This window comes from Eurytemora carolleeae, unplaced genomic scaffold, assembly GCF_000591075.1.
Source record: "Eurytemora carolleeae unplaced genomic scaffold, Eaff_2.0 scaffold715, whole genome shotgun sequence".
NCBI lineage: Eukaryota > Metazoa > Arthropoda > Copepoda > Calanoida > Temoridae > Eurytemora > Eurytemora carolleeae.
In genome coordinates this window covers 125,895-135,044 of record NW_019396723.1, presented here as the reverse complement: position 1 = coordinate 135,044, position 9,150 = coordinate 125,895, and the positions used below count along the sequence as shown (strand labels likewise).

The 9,150-nt window shown below is 32.2% G+C and overlaps 1 long non-coding RNA gene across 1 annotated transcript; it reads right to left on the bottom strand.

Annotated features, from left to right (window-relative positions):
* Positions 1–968: 968 nt before the first annotated feature.
* LOC111707820 (uncharacterized) lies at positions 969–6,134 on the bottom strand. The gene is made up of 3 exons (XR_002766535.1): positions 6,029–6,134; positions 5,045–5,125; positions 969–1,040 (listed from the first exon to the last, which is right to left on the bottom strand). It is a non-coding gene; the product is annotated as an uncharacterized LOC111707820 (long non-coding RNA).
* Between the last annotated feature and the right edge of the window lie 3,016 nt (positions 6,135–9,150).

The window sequence follows — 9,150 nt, the reverse complement described above, 5'->3', positions numbered from 1 at the left end:
AGGAGGCGGACTAAAGGCGGAGAGTCTGCCAGAGAGCTTCGGCTTTCTTCGATTTGTTAGTTTCAACCATTATTTGTTCTTTTCTTATAATATAAATACATTTTTTACTCTGAGGACTTATTCACATCAGTTTAGGCTTTATATTTCCCTTAACTTCGACCTCTTTAAAATTGTAACAAAATGAAATTTTCTAATTATTTGAACAGTTTTGAAATAGAAAACAATACATAGTCCTAATAGTATAATCTGAAACTGCAAGATTATATTTTTTTTCGAACGAACATCAAAGAATTTTATTTCTAAGATGTTTATGCTTTATCTTTACATTTCAACAATGCTTAGCAAACAAAAAAGTAGAGTTAAAGCAAAAAAATACAAATAAAATCGTAAATATAAAGTTATTAACTTTATAAAGATTTGAAAGGGATGTAAAATAATGTGGTAACCAGGGATATAAAATAATGTGGTAACCAGGGATATAAAATAATATGGTAACCAGGTATATAAAATAATTTGGTAGCCAGGGATATAAAATAATTTGGTAACCAGGGATATAAAATAATGTGGTAACCAGGTATATAAAATAATGTGGGAACCAGGGATATAAAATATTTTGGTAACCAGGGATGTAAAATAATGTGGTAACAGGGATACAATATTATGTGGTAACCAGGGATATAAAAAATTGTGGTAACCAGGTATATAAAATAATTTGGTAGCCAGGGATATAAAATAATTTGGTAACCAGGGATATAAAATAATGTGGTAACCAGGTATATAAAATAATGTGGGAACCAGGGATATAAAATATTTTGGTAACCAGGGATGTAAAATAATGTGGTAACAGGGATACAATATTATGTGGTAACCAGGGATATAAAATAATTTGGTAACCAGAGATATGAAATAATTTGGTAGCCAGGGACATAAAATAATGTAGTAACCAGAGATATAAAAAAAATTTTTTTACCTAGCTCCCGTCCAGTCTCTCCAGGTTGACTCTAGAACACTAGATACACTGGATTCAAGACTCTTAAACCCTAAACAAAAAATATTAGAAAAAAATTGATTTAAAAAAAGACGGTCTGTAAATATTCATTCTTTAGAGAACGTGAACACTGTAAATTAACATTCTGCCTCAGGGTTGTTGTGAAGGAAATACACATAAATCTTGAAAAGACGACATCTAGTCTCCTATCTGTTCTTTTAATAAATCTATGGCACAGGGTGTCCCAAAAAAACATGGGAATTCAGTGACGAATTCGATATCGTCTTTGTTATTAATTAGCATTGTAATACCTAATTTCAAAAGCCACAATATTATTATGTCTGCTAGAGTTTATTTTATGAAAAGGGTAAAAGACTGTAAATATGTGATTATAATGTCTCCGCAGAATGAACAGTGAAGACGGACAAGTTTACTCTGTTTGTCTACTGCAATTTTCTTGTTTTACTAAGTACAACCGTATGCAGTCAAAACATAAGCAAACAAAATGTGAACATAGCAGACGAAACTCTTACAGATTACAGCTTTCTCAGTAGGTATCATTATACTAAATCAAAGAATTATTTAAAAAGACGATATCGAATTCGTCACTGAATTCCCATGTTTATTTGGACAACCTGTATTATACTAGGCTAGCGCCCATCTTCTATTTCCACTTTTAATTGTTGCTCAATCTTTCAGCATTTTCTTCGAGAAAACAAAAATAACATTTTTCCGAATTTTTTGTTGATCAAAACATGTTAAGAGTTTTTTGCAATTCTGAGCATCCATAAGCCAACTCTAGGGGCATGTGAGGTCCCACATAAAATTGGGCCCGATCTGTTCAGCCATTAGGACGTTTTTTGAATACAAACTTACAGACACTCAAGCAATATATAGATGTAATGTAAACAGTAAAAAATATTTGTTTTCTTCTAGCTAATTACGTAAACAGTAGAGACTACACTGCAGAGGCATAGAATACCGATCCTTGGCATGCAACTTATATCTAATAAGATAGAATATAACAAAAATAGAGACAAGAACTTAGACAATAACAAGAATAAGAACAAGATGAGGACAAGACAAGAACTTAGACAATTAAGACAAGACAAGACAAGACAAGACAAGACAAGACAAGACAAGACAAGACAAGACAAAACAAGACAAGGCAAGACAAGACAAGACAAGACAAGACAAGACAACACCACCAACAACAACAACGACAACAACCACAACAACCACAACAACTACAAACACAACAATAACAACAACAACAACAACAACAACAACAACAACATCACCAACAATAACAACTACAAATACAACAACAACAACAACTACAACAACAACAACAACAACAACTACAACAACAACAACAACAACAAGATTAAGAAGAAGAATAAGGGAAAAATTTACAAAAAGACAGAAAATGAACCTAAACACAAAGAACATTACTTACAGAGAGAAAAAGACTTAACCAAATAATTGAATAATCAAGTAAAAACAGTCATCCAAAATGTGTAGGTCTGACACAAAAATATATAAGTCTTTAGAAAAAAAAACTTCATTTAAGAAGCTAGAAAACAACTGATTGTATTTATAAAATGCTAATAAATATGGAAAGGGCTACACAAATGTAAAGGTGAATATTAGTAAAGAAAACACAAAAAAAGCGTTGCGCTTGGGACAGTTCAAATTCGAACAAGCCTTGAAAATTGATGTACAATTGTTTTATGGCTGCTTCAACGAGGTTATAGTATTTAGAGTGATGATGTACGCTAATCCTTTACTAATTGTACAGGCCATGTACTTCACTTCCAAAGGTCGATCTGTATTACAGTATACTTGGGGGTGATTTCTGAAAATATTTAAATGGAGAATTTGTTTTCCATGTAACATTAAAATCCACAACTCCTTTATCGTGTGCAGGAATCAGGATTCCATTTTCACAGGAAGACGTACATTTGCAGTCTTTTACAGAGCAATATTTCATCGTTAATAAACGGTTCTGAGAAAACTGAGTAAGATTCAAGATACTAAACATCCCCATACACTTGCACTCCGAGAGCATACTGCATATTTGATGTTTGTTCTGTATAAATAGGCCATAATCTCTTAATATCCTTTTTCAATAAACTACTATACAACCGGAGATGTAGTTAAGATCAAGCCGCCCCCCCCCCCTGGGCTGCTTGGATCTCTGTAAATAAACTAAGAAGATAAAATCAGATACAAAGTTAACTAAGAGGAAATGTATTATAAATATTCGGAGAAGTACGAATTCAAGAAAATTGCATTTTTCCCAACGATGAAGATAAAACTCATAAATGCAACTCTCTGAATAAAATGTGTCCAACTGAATTTAGTGTACACATATTACAAAAAGGCAGGTTGTAATAAAATAATTGTGATAAATTTTCATTTAGATTCCTAAATAACACAATAAACAAACTATCATCTGTGGTTCCTGGTTTATTCCTTGAATCTAGCTCCTAAATTCTGTAATCAATCATTACTCTGAGGTTCCTGGTTTATTTCTTGAATATAGCTCCTAAATTCTGTAATTTATCTATACTCTCAGGTTCCTTTTTTCCTTGAATCTAACACCTTAATACTGTAATTCCTGTATTTTCTAAGGTTCCTGGTTTATTTCTAGAATCTAACTCCTAAATTCTGTAATTCATTTATCCGCTGAGGTTTCTTCTTTATTCCTCGAATTCAACTCCTAAATTCTGTAATTCATCTATCCTCTGAGGGTTCTGGTTTATTTCTTGAATCTAACTCCTAAACTCTGTAATTCATTTATCCTCTGAGGTTCCTGGTTTATTCCTTGAATCTAACTACTAAATTCTGTAATTCGTCTATCCGCTGAGGTTCCTTCTTTATTCCTCGAATCCAACTCCCAAATTCTGTAATTCAACTATCCTCTGAGGGTTTTGTTTTTTTTCCTTGAATCCAACTCCTTAATTTTGTAATTCCTGTATACTCTGAGGTTCCAAGATTACAGAAAAGACCATTTGTGTTAAATCGTCCGTAAAAACAACAATAATGGAACTGTAAAAACTATGAGGCACTAAAAACTAAAGACAGTGCAATAAGAAATGCAAAAAATAAATGAAATATCATGAATATTGATAAATTGTTTCCATGATACAGCTTATATATTATGTATTGAAGAAAATATTTCTAATTATAATTTCTTTTGTTGAATATCTATCACGAAAACTAAATGTTTGCTTCTCTATTCTTGTGCTAAAAATTAAAACTAGAGGAGCTCCGAGCTCGCAAAATCGTAACAGTATGTCACATGAATTAAACCTTCTCCTTCTATCTAGTTAGTGTGAATAAAGATGATCTTGAATAAGGAATAATGTGTTCACTGCGAATTAAATAACTGCACCTCCTGAGGCGAAAATCTATTAGGATTAGCTAAAAACGTCATCAATACTTGAAAATTATATGTAAATAAATAAAATGATAGAAACAATAAATAGAAGGATGAATAGGGGAAAGAAGGGTGAATGATATGATGAAAGGATGAATGATAGGAAAGGTGAAAGGATGGATGGATGAGAGGATGGAAGGGTAAAAGTATATATGGATAAGAACATGGAAGGGTGAAAGTATATATGGTTAAGAACATGGAAGGGTGAAAGGGTGGATGGATGAGAGAATAAATGAAAGGATGAATGAAAGGAAGAATAAAGCATTTAAAATTCGGTGATGGTGATGGACCAAACCTCTGTAGATGTTGACCCTCGTCCGTTCTAACGATATAATAACCACCAAAATCGATAAATAAAAATATAAAAAAATGTTTGTTAAAATCACAAGAAAATAGACAAACAAAAAAGATTGTTCAAAATTTGGCTGTCAAATGGACATAAGGGAAACGATTATCAGATGGAAAAAAGATAATTTGCAAATATTCACTTTTAAAATAAAATAAATAGATAAAGCATTGAAGGGATGAATGAAAGAAAAAATGAAGAGTGAATTTAATAAAGAAGGAAAGGATGAATGAAAGGATGAAAGGATACATAAATGAATGAATACCTAGTATAATATATGTTCTGGGTTGAACTGATTCTACGATACTGCTTGATGGCTCAATTCTTTTGACCTCCTCGTACAAACCTAAATAAAGGGAGTGTTCACGCTTTTGGAAGAAATTAAAAATTTCATTCTAAAAATGTTGTCTGGCACTAATTATCAACAAGATTCGAACACTGGTGCTCCAACAAACTTTCTTAGGAAGAAATTTAAAATTTCTAACTATAACATTTTGATAGAAATTAATAGCAGAATGTCAGAAATATGAAAGTTTGTAAAATGTCCCTAGAACATTTTGTTAAAATTTTCGTAAAAATGTTGCTAATTTTGAAATGCTTTCGGTAGATTTAATATTACGAACAATATGATGGGCTAACAGTGAAAAGCAGTGAAAATTTTTTTTTTAAAAATCATGGCTTTTATTTGTGTAAATAAAGTAGATGGGGAGGGGGGTAAAGATATTGGAGGAAAAAAGAGAAGGAAATCTTTTTGCATATTTTCTGTTTCCTCAAAATATTTATATCTATTTAATCTACTTGAAAACTTTTATTTTTTGTGCATTTAAATAATTGAGTCTTGCGTATAATAAATATTAGCATAAATCATAGCATGATTAGAATTATATATGATAAAGGGAGGCTTTGTAAACTCCGATTCAGTACTGTACCGAGCCTACCTTTGGGCAACTAGAGACATGTGTACAGTCTGCAGATGTACGGCAATAGAAGGCAAAAAGAAACGGTTCACCGAAAGATTCATCCCTATCTCGTAAGGGAATGATTTTTTTGGTGCATCGTCACGTTTTGGCGTCTACAGACTGTATGTATTCTGTACAGTGTACAGTGTACAGTGTACAGTGTACAGTGTACAGTGTACTGTACAACCTGGTCTACCTGCAATAAAGTTGGTACAATACTTCAAACTAACCGGAGTTTTCAGTGGGGAGAGAATGATAGAAGCAACATCTTCGAATACATTAATTTATACCTTGCTGTACATAAAGGTCGGGACCGAAATCGTCTTCCTTCAGATTTTCGCAAAGTTTAGCGGCATCATCTCCCGGACTCCAGTCAATAGATAGCACAGGATACAGAACTGCAACAAAATAAAAAACAATAAAAGCAAGTTTTTTGAAAATTTTTCTAACATTAATATTTTGATTTAAAAAAAAGTATAATATAAATAAATTTTGCCAGAGAATAAGTTTGGTCATACTTATCCCTTTAGCATAAAACGCCCGTACTTAAATATTTAAATTCCACTATTTCACGGTTTGAGCAGGAAACTCTTGTACTGTGGATATCAAGATCATAGCTTTATCTACTCTTTTTCTTAATCTACAGATTAAGTTAATCTTAATTTGATATTCAGGAAAGTGTCTACAATTCAGCCAATCAGGGTGTCGTTTGCAGAAACCGAAAAACCAATCAGGAGCCAGGAAATTTGGCGCGCCATGAATGAAGGAAATCTCCTTGGTAAGACCCAAAAAGAGCGAATTAAGAAGAAAATCAAAAGTGTCCAAAGTGGATATCGAGATTAAGCGCTGGTATAAATCTGTGTGTGAAGTCTAGAATATCTATATCTCTATTTCTGTTCCAGAATGAAACATGAGAATGTAAACAAACAAAGAAATGTAAACAAACACAACAAATGAGATTTCCTTGGGAACCTTCAGCTGCAGGATGACAAATAAAGTAAACTTGTATTCATGGTAGAAACATGAAACATATTTTACTATTCAACACATTTTCTTAATAAATGTTGGGGAGGGGGTGGGGGGGGGGGTGTAATCACTCTAAAACTAATTTTAACAGCTATTATTTCGCAAAATAAAAGCTTGAAAAAAGTCTGTTTACGCGAAACCAGTAAGTGAACACCAAGAAGTTGTCGATTTTCCCGTTTTAGGGTTTAAAAGTCGTCATTGTATTCCACTTTATTCTGGGGATTGCCGTACCTTTGCCATTAAAAGGTAGCTAGTAACTCCAAACATTTTTAAGCACCCCTGATTGCGGCATTTCGCTTTAATAAAGTAATTTTTTATCACACATTTAAACAATACACAATACACATATATGACAAAATAAACAATAAATGTCAGGAGTATTTTTAAACAGAATTGTATAAATAATCTTTTCTTTTGTGCATTTTTTTTTACTTATCTAGGCATGAGTAAGGGATTCAAAAAAAAAAAAGAATATGTTTATATATAAAGTTGAATAAAAATGTGAGGTCATATTATATCTAATAGGGAGATTTTTCATGATTTTTTCTTTTTTTAGGTTATAATGATAAAATCAATAAAAATGTATGTACATTTTAATAACACAATGCTTTTATTTTTATAAGCTTTAATTCTAAGTGAGTAATTGGCAAAACTGGTGATTGATTACTGTGGACATAGGTTTAAAGAGTACCATTGTGAATCAGGCATGTTACTCAAGGCAAATACTTTAAAGGGACTGTAAGCGTAATTTAAAGTGACATTACATGCAATTAATTGCAAAGGTAGCAATGCCCGATTTAATGCGGTGCCCTTTAAACCTTAATCTGATTTTTTAAAATTCAGCCTCGAAAGTGTTTATTTTTAATTCTTTCTTCAGTCTTTCTTGAAACCAAGAAATGCGCAAACCACGAAAAACAAAATCAAAAACAGTTTTCAAAGACAAAAACATGGATATCTAATTCATACTTGATCAGACAAAGCTTTTAAGGGTAGCGTTGTAAATTGGGCATTGCCATCTTTGCTCGTGAGACACTTGAAATTTCGATTACAGTCCCTTTAAAGAAATATTTCTACAAAAATAAAGTATAGTTTAAAAGAATAAAAAGAACCGCTGACAATTATCTTGACAGTCCCTAAAAACCCTGTAAAATGTGATCAAATTTCCACCTAAAGTAAAATACTTGAAATTAACCTTGAATAAAACTCGAAATAGCACGTTTCAGTGTATCATTTACAATTCATATTTCAAACAATGATACAGGGTGTTCCATGAACTAGAATAATCATCTGTGTTTATTTTTAAACACCCTGTAACGTATTAAATGTAACAGTATAAACTAAGTTTGAAAGAATGAGTCATAAAAATAACTTCGAATAAGTAAAAAACCTCCACCTCGATATTTTGTTGATATTCACCTTTATAAAATCAACTAGCTGAAAAGGGCCCGGCCCGTGGAAAAAAATTTATTAAAAATTTATAATAAAGCCCCCTTTTGCCTCAATGCCCATTTTTCTGAAATTGAATAAACAAATTTACTCTGTATATTGATATTTCTTGGCATTGACAGAACTACCATGTGATTCACGTTTAACTTAAGTAAATTTCCAGAAAGATTGAAATCTTGTATGTTTTCAATCATACCCCATCTCCTTGGAGAGCTATTGAGAAGAACAAAATGTTTTGAATTTCTAATTTGTAACCGAAAAAAATGTCTTTCCTGTAGTATATGCCCTACTCCATAAAGGTTTCTCGAACACGTATCTATCCAGGTACACTTTAGTTTTACTTAGCTATCAATGGCTAAACCCGGACACAATCATGTCAGGTATCGATGTCAATCAGAACACGAGCTCTTAATCGATCAATGCCAGATCAATGGGCACGATCAGCTATTAATGTCTACACAAGCACAAGTATATAATGATTAATGCCAAACCATTTGGCACGATCTTATGAGCTATCGATGTCAACCGGACTCTAGCTCGAATCAATGCCAAACCAATGGGTACAATCTCATCTCGAATGTTTCAACAAGAACCAAATTACTATCTCGCAGTAATCAAATCTAAGTCTCTATACCAACTGAGTATATTTCTCTATGTTAGATTAAAGTTAGGTTTTAACAGCATAATTACAAGTTATGCGCTGTTATATATAACGTAATTAAACAATCACACTATGGGTTTGATGGGGTTATATATATCTGCATATCTAGAATAGGTTAATCGTTATACATGATTTGATATTTACTAATGAGCGCATTTAGCTATATGGACAATGTACAACGTAATTTATCTAGTATAGTATATGAATAAAAATCAATAAAGCAATGCACTGAGTTTCTCAAATATTCAACGCGTCGGGTTTTAGAGGAGCTCATACCTA